The 14,587-nt window shown below is 35.8% G+C and overlaps 1 protein-coding gene and 1 pseudogene across 6 annotated transcripts in view; both read left to right on the top strand.

Annotated features, from left to right (window-relative positions):
- CNOT4 (CCR4-NOT transcription complex subunit 4) overlaps window positions 1–14,587 on the top strand; it is a 113,803-nt gene that overhangs the window by 60,182 nt on the left and 39,034 nt on the right. The window lies entirely within an intron of this gene.
- On the top strand, window positions 5,823–12,604 carry LOC119247455 (signal transducer and activator of transcription 2-like; annotated as a pseudogene).

Here is a 14,587-nt window from a genome sequence, read left to right as displayed (position 1 = left end):
TGTTGATTTTCTTTTTTAAGTATTCTAAAGTCAAAATTTGCTTAAGAGATGTTTTAAATGTCTGGGTATTTCTTGTTATAGTCCACTGCTTACTTAGCACTAAAGTATTACAGAGCCGCTTTTCAAATATAGCTAATGGTAACTGCATGGATTGATGTCATTCAGTTTCTCCGAAAATATGTTCTTTCTTTAAATTCTTGGAGCCCTGTTAAGTTTCTTTTGAAAGTAAAGATTATTTATAGAAACTATTTAAATTTAAATATTTTTTTGTTTATACACACACATGTACATGCATATATAAACATATATATGGAAGAGACCACAGATTTAAACATAAAATTGCTACATAGTAAACTTTGTCAAATTTGTCAATATCAAAATTAAAATAAAAGCTAAGTCTGAAAGAAATATTCTGTGTTGATTAGCTTTTATCTCTTTCATTGATTGTTTTGTGCCTACTATATTCTGCCTATTTGTTCATTTTATTTTGAGCTATGTGTGATTACTTACTTCATGTGCACCTAACTCTGCAGAGCTACTTATGAGAGTGGAATTATTGTCATAAATAATTATTTCAGTTGCTTTGAACATTTATACATTTTGTAGTTCATATTAACAATGTCATTCTAATTAAAGTCCTCTCCTGAGTGTATAACCACTAGAGAATTCAGAACAGAAATTTAAAATTTAGATTCTCTTTTTGATATAGCATTTGTTATTTCCTGAATATAAAAGTCATGTTTTTATTGAAGAAAACTATATAAACATACAGAAGAACATAAATATTGTATGTGATCTCAATAACCAGACATTTTCACTGAAAATGATTTGATATATTTTCCTTGAAGTTTCTATCTGTATTTGTAGAGTGTAATATGTATTTCCTTGCAGTGTGTAGTATGTCTTTATAGTTCCTTTTGTGAATGTACATATACAAAAAAAATACATTGGTTTATTACATTTTAAAATTAATGCCCATTATTACAAATATTTTTTCATGTCATGAAAATGCAATTTTTTTATAGCTGCATATAGTGTTCCATTATATATGAATATTTCAGATTTATTGAACCAATCTCAATTATGTTATCTTCATTTTGGTGCTATTGTTTATAACACCAATGAATAGTTTTTCATATAAACATTTTGGGTACTGCTTTGATGTTCTTACAATGACTGAGTCAAAGAGTATGAGTTCCTATTTTGTTGACTTGAGTATTTTTCTTGCACATTTGCTAATTGAAATTCAGGAGAGCCATCTCATTTTTATTTGTACTTGACTAATAGTGTGCGTTTTTTTTTTTAAAACTGAAGACTTTTTTTTAATTTTATGTCATGATTTATTTTTTTTTAATATTTTGTTTTATATAATTCTTACATCATTTTTCATTTTCCCACAATGTGTACATTTTCATTTTGGTTATATTCCCCATACAATTACACCCCCCTCCCCCCCGCTTATTTTGACTCTAGTCCTTCCTCTACCCACCTCTCCTCCCTGTAGTGTGTCTGGTTTATAGTTGCTTGTTGATTTTGATTTTTACTTTGTATTAATTAGTCTTTTTCCTGGTCCCTTATTTAGGTTTTCTAAATTCCTGCTATGAGTGAGACCATCCGGTATTTTTCTTTTTGACTCATTTCGCTGAGCATGACCCCTTCTAGCTCCATCCATGTTGCTGTAGTGTGAGCTTTTAATGCATTGTGAATTCATATATTTTTGCCATGTTTTATTGTATTTGTATTTATGTGCAGTTACACAGTTCTCACTTCCCCCAATTAGTTGATGATCTATTTCAGAATTCTTGAATTTATAAATCAACTTTGGAAGAATTTATATTCTACACTATAGTATTGGGTCCTCTCACCCATTAGCATGGTATCTCTTCTCTCATTTTTAAGCCTTTCGTGTGTCTCAGTAAAGATTTTTTTTTCTGTTTACTGTCTTTTTTCCTGTTTCACTCTATTAGATCTCCCACCACTGCCTCTTCCTGTGAGTATCCCTAGACTAAAAATGAAAGAATAGTATTAGAAAATGTGACTAGCAGATGTCTTTGTTGCATTCTTTACTTTCAAAGGGATGTTGCCACTGTTTTTTTTTTTTTTTATTCACTCTTAGGTATGATATTGACCATTTATTTGAGATAAGTATTTCTAACCATATTCTAACAATATGAAAACACCTAGTTATTTCTAATTTATTGAACTTATTTTTAGGTTGGCAATGAAAAGCAGAATTTACCCAAAGAAGTTTTTGGCATATTTTACAAGTATTTAACTTTTCTTTAATTTTTTTGGTGATCAGTTATTAATAGATTGACTAATACTTTATTGACTTTGTTTTTATATAAAGTATCATCAAAGCACATTCATAACTATCACAGTAGCATGAAAGGAGTATCAGAGAAGCCACCAGTGGTAGAGGGGAGGAAAAAAGGAAGAAAAAGGAAATTTAAAATGGCATTTAATAACTCTCCCCGAAGCTAGTGGTACTGAACCTCTGCTGGGAGCAGAATAAATGTTGCCATAGTTACCTCTGTTCTGCCTATGCACAAGGTTTGCATAAGGTTTTTTGGAACGAGAGAGGTTTTTTTTTGTTTAATAGTCCCCCAAATTTATTAAGGACAGCTGATGGCCCAAGAATAGAGTTGGTTTTGAGCAAACTTGTATAACTTGTTTTCTTTCCATGCCTCCCATGCAAGAGAGTAAGTCACCTGACTGTCAGTAATACCAGAGGTCAGTTTGGGTCCCCATGTGCGCATTGTCACCATGTAGGGCAGGCATAAAGAAGCACTCAGTGGTAGAGATGAATTTGTAGATGAGTTTTCTTTTTCCCACAGGGAAGTGTGCCAAGTTAAAATCATGATGAGCAATGTGACTCTTTCCAGGATATCCAAGAGATACATTTTTCTTATTCAAGATGAGAATTAATCTGCTAGGGAAAAAAAGAAAAAGAACTGTTCTTTTTTTCTCTTTTCTTGGCATTCCTTTGTAGTGAATAGCAGTTTCATAAGAATTGCAAGAAAGCAAAACTTGGAATCTTACAGATTGACACTAAACATAAAATGTAGTTTTCTCTCATTTCTTTTTTTCTTTTAAAGAAAGATTTTTTTTATTTATGCATACATGAACTGGGGTGCAGGCAGCAGTGTGAAGGGGTGGGGTGAGAAGATTCACCAGAGACAGTGGGGAGCAGAACAGGCGAATTGACTGAAATACACTGCTGAGGGGAGCAGCAGGAGAGACAGGAGAGGTCTGCTGGGCCATGTGGATCAGTTCCATGGCAGGGATCAAATTCATGCTGCAAGTGACTGGTGATAGCTTCGTATGTTGAGATTTAACCCCTTGTGCCACCAGGGAGGCCCTTTCTCTCATTTCTGATTAAGCCAGAGAGCAAGTGTGAGTGTCATAGCTACTTATCTTTACTGCACCCTGAACCTTGGCATGGTTCCTTAATATATATGTTCATAAGTGAAATTTTCTGTAATATGTTTTATTCCTGTCTCACCTAATCAAACAGTAAATTGTAAAATGGAAGTGTATTTGCTTGCTAACCATCACTGCTCCCTATTATTATGAATTGATTATTATTATGAATTGGTCAGATTGTATATTGATTATATATACTGGTTTTCTACCCTAATGCATTATTTTGAAATGATAAATAAAAAGATGAGAGTGGGATGTGAGGAAGTCATGCAGTAGTGATGCTTAAGGACTGGATATTTTGTTTTTAAGTTTGGGGCTTTGAAATATCTTAATGTAGGTTGAAAATACTCTGAGTACTACCTGAAAATGATGAAAGGAATAGCAGCTAGATGGGCCACTCTGCTCAGGACAGTGAGCAGGCCTGCCTTGAGGGATTTGGGAGCTAGACCGTGGGATGTGCTGATCCCTGTGGCTCCGTCAGCAAGCCACAGTTGCGGAAAGAGTGATGTTGAGCTGTAGACTTAAGTGAAAAGAGCATTGAACACAAATTAGGTAACCTGTATTCATTTAATCTCCTCTGTGGCCCTCTGTGGTAGATAGCATTGTTATTTATTACTGGCAGTAAAGCTAACTCATAAAGATTTTAAATAATTTGCCAGTATCCTTTACAAATAAGGGATAAACCAGAACCTAATGAAAGTCTGTTAATTTTTAGCTCTGCCATTGCTTAGTCTAGAAGTAGTGAAATTCTTGAGACTACTGAGAATCAAATCAATTAAGTGAAACTGCTGTGATGACTATATATTGCTTGACCTTGAGGATCTTTGTTAATTCAGACTATTGCCTTGGGATAAATATAGTCTTTCTACTATAAATTTCAAGGATTTGGTAGTAGTTTAAGTAAAACCCTCTCGAAACCACAGATTGATAACAGTAGAAAATGAACTAAAGAAGTGGTAAAAGGAATGTTTCTATAGGGATTTGTCCATTCTTATTACATTTAATTCATTGAATGAAATGTACATCTTTTAAAAAGTATGGCTGTATTCTTACGGAAATCAAGTATAAGCTCTGATAGACTGAAGGCAGTCATTGTACCTTATTTAGTCAGTAGGGTGGGAGTGGTCACTACGTGAATCCTCTTCTGCTCTAGCTTTATTTGGTCAACCCCGGAGATTTAGAAAAGATAAGATGCAAAGGTCTGTGAGCTCTCTGAAATATTGAGAGAGAGAGAGAGAGAGAGAGAGAGAGAGAGAGAGAGAGAGAGAATGAGAATATTTTTTCTGGAGAGAAGGATCTACAGCCTAAAAATAGTCATGCTGGTTTAGAAAGAACTTGTATATGCTGGTATCGATAGAAAGACAGGCTTGTGTAGAATTCAGGCCTAGTATAAGGCAGTGGTTGTTGAAGTATAGATAAAGTACCATGGAGGTGGGTGGCCTTTTTTATAAAATGGATCCCAAACATTATAAATAGGATGCCTCTTTTTTTTTTTAATATATTTTTTAAAAGATTTATTTATTTGTTTATACAAGCACTGGGTACAGTCAGAAGTGCGGGGGGTGAGAGAATTCACCAGAGCCAGAGTGGGGAGCAGAACAGGCAGAGTGATGAAATACACTGCTGAGGGGAGCAGCGGGCGGCAGGAGAGGTCTGCGCGCCATGTGGGACCCTCGCCTGCGGCCGCAGCCGGGGATCGAACCGGTGCTGCAGAGGCTGCGGGCAGCTTCACAGCCCGGCGCTCAACCGCTGAGCCACCAGGGGAGGCCCAATTGGATGCCTCTTTTTTAATGGAGAAATGATTTGCAGCTCCTTCCTTTTGTTTTTGCATAAAATTAAGGGCTAAATATTAGTATATTAAGGAGATGAATTAGTCAGTTTTGCTAAAATTAATTATTTACATTAAAATGAATGCATTATAAGATTTTTTTCTAAAGTTATTTCTCACATTCTTTGATTTCACTCATTTTCTTCCATTCTGTGTTTGGATATGTAGAGCCACTGCATCTATGCAATTAAACACTGGAACAGTATAGTAAATGAGCTGGGTTATCTTACTCCATTTAAGGAGACTATATTTTAAAAAGTTATAGAGCCACTGGTAAAACGTATTTATTTCAGAGGTTGGGATGTAAATAAGTATCAGGGTGTAGGGGTGATTAGATAAGGTTGTTGCTGCTTTTATTTCTTAGAATAGAAAAAATGACCAATGAGCAATTATATGCTTAAATTCAACTAAACATAGATAGTATATATTTTAAAAAGATAAACCTTTAAAATTGAAATATAAAATTAAAATGAATAAATGGAGATGTTACTTGCTTAATTTTGTAAAGATTGCCACCTCCTATGATATGTTTAGAATGGAGGATGTCATCTTTCAATTCAGAATTTTTTTTTTTTTTTTTGCTTACTAGTAATCAGAAGATTTATTTTTATTCACAGGGGTAGATCCTGGAGTTAAGAGAAAATTGCAACTAAAGTCGTATTTGCTAAACTACACTCTGTCCAGGTTTATTAAAGAGGCATTATTTTTCTTGCCAATGTAATAGCTAACTATGTCATGTTACTTAAGATGTGGCTATATGTTAGCAGCAAATAATACTTTAAAAGTGACTATATATTTGAAGCTTGTGTCAAAAAATTATACTCTATAAAAGCTACTTGTCTGTAACTTAAATTTGTCCTTTATGATAGCATATGTTGCAATCATAAAACATAAAAGTGAGTTTTTCTAAATGAATTTGTGAATATTTCATTTAGAAGCAACATGAATCAGTATTTGTATATAATAGTAACATGACATGATATTTGTGTCTTTTATATTGGACATCTGTCTAAAGTTATACCTTATAAATCCAAAATGTAACAAAATTAGTGCAGTCCCTGAGACTATTTTGACCTTTTAAATGTGATGAACACAGAAATGAGACTGCAGCATTTTTTTCTCAATATTTGTTCTATATCACCTTCAGCCCTGGAAAGCGATCTTTTTCTTTGATTCTTCTACTCTGAAGTTGCTTGTCAATTGTAGAAATGAGCTAAGGGGCTATTGCAGAAATTTGGTTGGCAACCCATTTCACATCGGGGTTGCCCTGTAACATTTCCACCAAGGAAGTAAAAAGAAGTCATTCAGGTGCTACCTTTGGGGCAAGTTAGAAACAAGCAAAGTTGTTTGAGCAGGTGAGACTCCAAATGGTGATGCAACAGTGCCAGAATAACAGCTTGCAGATAATTGTAAATTTTTTTAAATGTGTAAACAGAGTATTTAAATTACGTATTAATAATTCCTTCTAGCTCTAAAATCTAGTAATTTTAGTGACTTTAAGGAGATTTGATGTAATAGTGTTTCTACCATGTTCTTCTTCCTCTAGAATAATGGTCATCAGCTACCAGGTGGCTCTCTTTAGACTAAATGAATCAGAATTTTAAGGAACAGAGTCTGGAAATATACTTTTTAACTTAAAATGAATAAACCTATATATGTATATGTTTTTAAAAAGTTGTATAATACTGGAGACTGACTGTTGGGTAACTGAAAAATAGCATATTCTTTGTCTTCCAGCTCTTAGCATTTTCAAAGCTGGTTGTTAGCTTCTGTTTTGGGTTCTGTCATGCTTTGGTTTAGGTCATTTATATTACCTGCTTTTATCCTAGAGAACCAATTAGTGTACTTCAACTTTCTTAAGCCTTTTAGTCCTTTTCCTTACTAGGCAACTTCTGTGCCCCCACTGCTTGGTGTTGTGCAAATGGTTGTTAGTCTTTCTTATTGACCATGGAGTGAACAACAAAACAGTTGCTTCAGAATGAAAACTAATTTTTAAGTATGGCTTGGGTTTAGTGGCAGCCAGTGTTAGGGTGCCCTGCTGGGAATGGCAAGCTCTAGGGTTTTGCCACCCCCTCAAGCTCACTGTGAAGGATTGGGTCAAAAGGGCCATGGCTGAGGGCCCTGGAGCTCCCTGTAGGGATTGGAACCTGTGACCGGAGCTACTGGAGGCAGCGAGGATGAGTCTCTAGCCAGACTCAGCCCCCAAATGACACAATGGGAGATGCTACAGAATCTCAACAACAGCATCCTCTATACCAGCTCTACTCAAGTAGTCTCCTACTGGTGGACATTCAACAATAATAGGTATTCTGTATTGAAGACCAGAATTGGCAGGAGGCTGTACTGGGCAAGGATGAATCCAAGACTAACATGCTATGCTTCTACTTCTTGGACCAACTGAACTATTAGTGTGGCCACTTCAGCCAGGACCTGAGTGCTTATTGCTACAGCAAAACTTGTGAAAAGTCTATTGGAAGTTTCAGACCTTTCCTTGGACCCTACCCAATTTTCTGAGATGATTTTTAATCTCTTTAATTCTGATCCAGGCTCAGAGGGTTCACTTGGAGCAAGGAGAGCCAGACCTCAAAGCACCTATGGAGAGCCAGCAGCATGAAATTGAATTCTAGATCCTGGAATTAAGATCTACAATGGAGAAACTGGTGAAATCCATCAGCTAACTGAAAGACCAGCAGGATTCTCTGCTTCTGATGTAAGGCCCCAGTGAAGACACCCTTGTTGGACCCTTCTCAGGCTGGAAAGAAGCAAGTCCTGCAGGAAACTCTCAGTGAACTGGACAAAAAAAGATAGAGGTGTTAGATGCCTCTAAATTACTGCTGGACCGATTACCCTAAATGAGTTATTGCTGCTAAAGTTGGGGGGCATGGAAAGTTCAGCAGTAAAATGCCTGCGTTAGCGCCTCCTTGATCTACCACAGGTTGGAATAGTTGGAGAAGTAGTTTGTAGCTGGAACAAGGCTATCGTTTTACCTATCTCATCTGCTGAAGGGATTGAATCACCTTGTTAACTGTCAGACAGCAAATCAAAGGTAGGCCTGCAGTAGGCCTAGGCCACAGAGTTGCTACAGTCTATAATGCATTTGTGGTAGAAACCCAGTCCTGCATTTCCCAAACTTCCACTGATAACCTCATCCTCAAGATTGAGAGCAGGCTTACTATATAAGCAAGGCTGCTAGTGAGACTCCAGAAGGATAGTGAGTCACTGACCATGGTATCATGGTCATTCCATTCTGTTGACAGGAATCCTCCTCAATTAAAAGGTTTCTGGAAGTTCAACATTCTGACTTCAGACCCTTGAGAAAAGGGGTAAAGTCAAGGTTTAATTTGCAATTTTAATTCTCTGGCTCAGGTAGAGCAATATTTAGATGGTTCTGGAAGAAGGGGTAATACAGGGCTGCTGGGTATGACAGAAAAACTGCACATTATCAGTTTCATGGTCAGTTTCAGATAGATAACACCTACCAGGGTCTGAAGCAGGAGCTGAAGACACTCATCCAGTATGTGGTGATTATTTCTAACATAAACCTACTCTGGTTGCCTGCATCTCATCTCTCTGTTTCATTCTGTTCCACTCAAATTCCCAGAATCAGCAGTTCTTTTCTAGCCTCTCCAGAGATCCCTGGAGCTTGCTGGGCTTTGTGCTCAGTTGGCAGTTCTCCTGCATTGGCTGAGGCTTCTGCCCAGAGCAGCTGAGTGTGCTAAGGGACTACTGTTAGGACAGAATTCTGCAGTTGAGGGCACATTGTTGTCCTGGGGTCACTTCGCTAGATGAGAGAACTTCCCCCCAAGCTTTCATTCTGGACATGGCTGGACAAGATTCTGCACCGTTACGTGTCCACCTCAAGGATCTCTGGAATTTTAAGTGCATCATGGGCTTTGTAAGCTGGAGTCAAAAGTGACAGCTGCTGAAGATGACCATCTTTGACACTTTACAGTGTACTTGAAAAGGGTGCATTATCAGAAGGGAGCATTACCTGCTTCTGGGAGAAACATCAGGACAATGAAAGGTGCTTATTTATTTTATGCAGCCCTATATCAAACAACTATTACACAGATTCAAGTCATCCACCAAACAACTGCTCACTGAGGAGAACATGCCCAGAATCCATATATATGCCCAGGATCCCTCCATTCTGTGAGATGATACTTTGGGTTACTACTGCAGAAAAAATTTAATCTCTAGGAATAGGGGAAATACCTGAAACATAGCCTCATTGTGGTCTCTAACAGGTAGACGAGCTACAACCACCACCAGAGCTTAAGCTGGAGCCAGAACTGGTGTCTTTAGCGTTAGAGTTGAGGCTGAACCATCTAGGTTTGGAGTTAAATCCACTGCCTGAAGAGAGGACTGAATCTGGGGCCAGCTAGCATGATATCACAAAGAATACCCGCCAAACTTGGGACCAGAATTGAAGTTGGAGCCTATTATAGAGCCATTCCCAGGGAACCCCCAGAGACAGCTGCTCTATGATAGGCTTCTGGTTTAGCTTCAGATGCAAATGAAAGTGAGGCCCTGTACAGAGCCTGTATCCTGGCTGGCGCTGTGCCTCCTGTTCAGTAAGAGGCCTTTAATGGCTACAGTTTTGTGCTGATCTGAGGGGTAGGGGAACCTGTAAATTTTTTGTTTGTTTTTATGTAATCAAACTGTGCAATCTGTCTTAGCATACCCAGTCCGCTTACGTCTAATATTATTGGGGCTTGTTAGTTTTTGAGCGGAGAATAGTTCATTTCTTCATTAGTTAATGTGGTATTTGTTAAAAGTTTATTTTCCTTTTTTTTCGAACTTTCTTGAATTGGTAATTGGTGGGTGGATTTTGAGATAAAACAACATATTTGTTGTAAGACCACACCTTAAGTGATATAGCTTAATAAGAAAGGAAATTTAAAACCAGATGCTAGAAGAGTTGTGGAAACTCTGACCTGTTAGTGGAAGCTTGGGTTATCTGCTTTCTGCTCAGACACTAGAGATCCAAGGAGTTCACTTGTATTGGAATTTGTAAATGTGCATTTTCCTGCTGTTGAGGTTATACAAATATTTGCAGGAATTCTCCCATCTTTTCCATTTTTTGTATTGATAGTTGCATTTATAATGGCAGGTTTAACTGTAATTGTTTTTTTATAGCCCACATAGGAAATAAAACAATTTTTAGTTATATATTATTCTTAAACCTTTCACTAATTACTCCCTCAATTTGTTATTCTTAAATTGAAGACTATATTAAAAGTGAGTGGAACATATATTTACTGTTATCTTGCCCCAATACTGATGTTTCAGCAGCTGTCTTTGCATTGATGACACTGATCGCGAAATTTTTTAATATCTGTCATAAAATTTTCCTGGGTAAATTTTTAGGTGTCATGAAATCAGTGCTTATGAAATTATAGTTGGCATGATGGGCAGGACAAGGACAAGTTATTCTAATAGTTGTTATTCAAAAACACTCAAGATTTATCTTGCATGCAATAATGTTTTCATCTGATGCCCTTGACTTTAGCAAGACTGAAGTCATCTATATTGAAAGTTATTATTTAGTATTTTTTAATGGTAATTGCTGGGAAAATGAACCAGGATCAAGACACTGACATTCTTCTTTTATAACACATTGACTTCATCCTTTAATTTTTATCACTACTGTTTCCTTTTAACTTTAAGCCCCAATTCCCATATTACAAGAATAGTGTGAGCTTGGGGGAAGATGGCAGAGTAAGTTGCACTAGGAATCTATGTCTGTACCTGGACAACAGTTGCACTCGTAGACTCTGTTTGAACAAATATTTTGGAATTTTTTTAATCTGTTGAAGGCTTGCAACCTTCAGAGAAAGACTAGAGAAGTTAATTTTGGTCATATTTAGTTCTTTGTTCTTAGAACAGCAGTAGAGCAGTAGCTGTCTATCCCCATTCTCAGGCATAGACAGGCAGCTGTGCATATATTCCTGGAGTGTTTGTATGCAGCTTCAGAATATGAAGGTTCTTCAAATTTTGGGAATATCTGCTCTGATTTCTGATGACTACTTCTGATCAGATATGAAAACATGTGGCAGCCATTGTTACACCTATCCGCATTCTTGCAAGCCCTTCTTCCTTTGACTGAAGTGATTTCCAGGGGATTTAATTTTTGTTTTTTCCTTTTTGAGGGCCAGGTATTAAAGACTAGACAGTTAAAAAAAACAACTGCTCTATACAGGAAAAGTTAAGAAGTGACTGCATATCCAGGGAAAGGCTCAGAAAAGACCTGAGAAGACTTAAGTTTGTACCTAAGATTGCTCCAAAGGTATGAACTTATACTTAAGGCTGCCTGTAACAATCAAAAAAGCAAAAACTAACCAAAAAAGCAAATCTTGGAGAAGGTAGGGAATCCAATTTTCAGAGATACCTCATTACTAGATTAAGTATTCAACAACAATAGAAAATCACAGGCATAGAAAGGAAAAATATGGCCTATTCAAAAGAAAAAAAAATAAATCAAGAAAAACTCCCTAAAGAAACCCTAAAAGCCAGTTATAAGACAAAAAGTTTAAAACAACTCTGTTAAAGATTTTTAAAGAGCTAAAGGAAAATGTGGAGAAAGTTAGGAAAATTATATGTGAACACAATGGAAGTATCCATTAAGAGAGAGGCTGAAAAGAGATTTTCGACCTGAAAAGTATGACACCTGAAATGAAAAAAATCACTGAAGCAGTTCAAAAGCAGATTTGAGCAGGTAGAAGAATCTGACCTTGAAAAGACAATGGAAATGTTATCAAGTCTGAGGAAGACAGAAGGTTCAGAGAGAATGTTTAAAAAAATAATTACTGAAAACTTCCCAATTTGATGAAAGACATAATATAAACATCCAAGAAACTTAATAAAGAGACCTACACCATGGTACATTATAATCCAACATTGAAAAGCAAGAGTGAAGGAGAGAATACGAAAGCAGCAAGAGAAACAACCAACCACAGACGGGATTATCAGTATGATCATGAGCCGGTTTCTCATCAGAAGCTTTGGAGGCCAGAGGACAGTGGACCTATATATTAAAAATGCTAAAAGGAATAAACTACCAACCAAGAACCCTGTATATGGCAACACAGTACTTCAAGAGTGAAGGAGAAGTTAAGACATTCCCAGTAAAACAAAATCTGAGTGAGTTCATGATCTCTGGACCTGCCTGCAAGAAATGTTCGAGGAGGTTCCGCACAGTGAAATGAAAGGACACTAGACAATCACTGGAGGCTCTCTGGAGAAACAGATTCAATAAAGATAAATAAATGGGAAATTATAAAAGCTGGTATTATTTTAATGGTAGTTTCTAACTCTGCTTTTGGTTTTCTATGTAATTTAAGACCAATTCATTTAAAGATGAAAAAGCAATCATTATTATAAAAGCAAGTATTCCTGTAATTTTTGTTTATAACTCCAAATCTTGTTCTTACATAATTTAAGAAATGGCATTTAAAAGAATTAGTTTATGTTTTTGGGATCCCAGTGTGTAGTTGTAATTTTGTGACAACTGTAGGGGTACAACCAACAGGGATGGCGACAGCTGTAAAGCTTCAGAGTTTTTGCATATTATCATTTATGTGGTATAAATTTAAACCAGAGTGTTATAACTTCAGGATGTTCAATATCATTCCTATGATAACAACGAAGAAGCTGCCTGTAGAATATATACAAAAAAGAAATGAGAAAGGAATGGGAGAAGGGGAACAATGGGACAAGTATTATAAACTTACAAAATAAGTTATAAAATGAGTTAGTTGTGGGATGTCATGTATAGATTGATGTGATTGTAGTGAATATTTGAAAGTCCCGGAGAGAATTGTTTTTAAAAGTCTTTGTCACAAGAAAAAAAAAAAGAAAGAAAATTTTGTAGCTATATAGGTGATGGATGGATGTTAACTAGAATTACTATGGTGATTGTTCATATTGTATACAAATACAAGTCATGATGTTGTACACCTGAAACTAGTGATTTTATATGTCAATTTTACTTTAGTTAAAATTAAGGAATTTAAACAACTCACTAGGATGGTTAAGGTAGTCCATGCAAATAGTAGCTAAAAAATACCAGGAATGACAATATTAGTATCAGACAAAATGGTCTTTAAATTAAAAAGATTGCAAGACAGAGGACATTATCTATTAGTAAGAGGTTCGGAAGATATAACATTTATCAACATCTACAAGCCTAATGACAGACTATGAAAATAGATAAAAACTGAGAATTGAAGGAAGATGTAATCCTACAATAACAGTTGGAGGTTTTAGTACTCCAATTACAGTAATGGATAGAGCAGTAAGAATAGCGCATTTAAACAACATATAAATCATCTATATCTAACACACATGGTTATCCAACAATAAGAGTACACATTCTTCTTAAGTGTTCATGGAGCGTTTTCCAGAATAGACCATATATCAGGAAACAAATGAAATATCTTAGATTTAAAAAGATATCATACTGATATCTTCTCAGACCACAACAGGATGAAGTTAGAAATCATTAACAAAAGGAAATATGAAAACTGTGGACATTAAACACCATTACACAATTAATTTATCAAAGGAGAATGACAAGGTAAATTAGAAAAATACATAAAAATGAAAGCATCACACACCAAAGCTAATAGAAAATAGAAAAAGTAATACTGACATTAAAAAGATAACCCCGTGTTATCCTGTTAACCCCATGTTAACCCTGTGTTAACCACCTAACTTTGCAACTTAACTAGAGAAAAGAAAATCTAAACACAAAGCTAGTAGAAGGAAAGAAATAAGAAAGACTTGAAATAAAATAGATAGTACAGAAACAGGCAATCAGTGAAACTAAAAGTTTCGTCTTCAGTGATCAATAAAATTGAAAAACCTTTAACTAGATGCACTACAAAAAAGAAAAAGGCTCAATTTACTAAATCAGAAATGAAAGTATGGACATAACTGCTGATTGTACAGAAATCAGAAGGATTATGGGAGAATAGTATGACAATTATATGCCAATAAATTGGATAGACTAGATGAAATAGACAAATTCCTAGAAACAAAACCCAACAAAAGTTAATCATGAAGAAATACAATATTCAAATAGATACAATATACAATAAAGAGATTGAATACAATACAATATACAATATACAATAAAGAGATTGAATCAGTAATCAAAAATTTCCCAACAATGAAAACCATGAGACCTGATGGCTTTACTGGTGAATTCTACCAAAAAATAAAGGAGAATTAATACCAGCTTTCTCAGACTTCTCCCAGTGTATTTAAACAGGACGGAATGCATCCTAACTCATACCCTGATACTAAAGCTAGACAAAGACAATAGAAGAA

Source organism: Talpa occidentalis, unplaced genomic scaffold, assembly GCF_014898055.3.
Source record: "Talpa occidentalis isolate TD23 unplaced genomic scaffold, MPIMG_talOcc4v2.1, whole genome shotgun sequence".
Taxonomy (NCBI): Eukaryota; Metazoa; Chordata; class Mammalia; order Eulipotyphla; family Talpidae; genus Talpa; species Talpa occidentalis.
This window is presented reverse-complemented; position numbering and strand designations above follow the sequence as displayed.